This window comes from Arachis ipaensis, chromosome B05 (assembly GCF_000816755.2).
Source record: "Arachis ipaensis cultivar K30076 chromosome B05, Araip1.1, whole genome shotgun sequence".
Lineage (NCBI taxonomy): Eukaryota > Viridiplantae > Streptophyta > Magnoliopsida > Fabales > Fabaceae > Arachis > Arachis ipaensis.
In genome coordinates, this window is record NC_029789.2 from 16,539,463 (window position 1) to 16,540,057 (window position 595).

Here is a 595-nt window from a genome sequence, read left to right on the forward strand (position 1 = left end):
AATGATTTTAAAATAAAAAATAAAAGGTGAATAGGATTCACTCAAAATAATATAATTTGAACTAATTTAAAAAAAAAACGTAGTCAATTTTACACAATACGTACTAGAAAATACATTTTTACTCAAAACAATTTGTTGATGTACGTATCCAGCGCTAGAATAAGTAATAACACTTGTGGTTGAAGAGAAAAACTCACTTTTGTTAATTCGGAAGCTCACTTTTTGCAAATGACCTCACCATTAATTTTAGTTTAGTTTAGTTAGAGGAAGGCAAGAAGAGATTGAGGTAGGGAGAGAGAGTGAGGTGAACTTGTTCTTTATGCCCTTGCAAAGTGACTATGAACCTTTTTTCCTTTTGTAAACAGAAAGTAGTAGTATCGCCAAGTGGCATGCATTTCCTCTTATGGTGGATAAGACGCACTTATGGTTATGGGGATGAAAACAAAAGATGTTCTCCACATTTTTTATTTTAACTCATCACTCAGTTCTTTGTTCCTACGACCTAAAAAATACGATATCCCAAGTGGCTTGCGGTCTTTTTTTCCCGTCATATCTCAACTTATTAATACAGAGCAAAGATGCTTCTTGGTAAAGA

General features: G+C 33.1%; 1 protein-coding gene across 1 annotated transcript in view; it reads right to left on the minus strand.

The window, feature by feature from the left end:
- The window catches only part of LOC107643122, a 6,017-nt gene that overhangs the window by 2,093 nt on the left and 3,329 nt on the right, over window positions 1–595 (minus strand). The window lies entirely within an intron of this gene.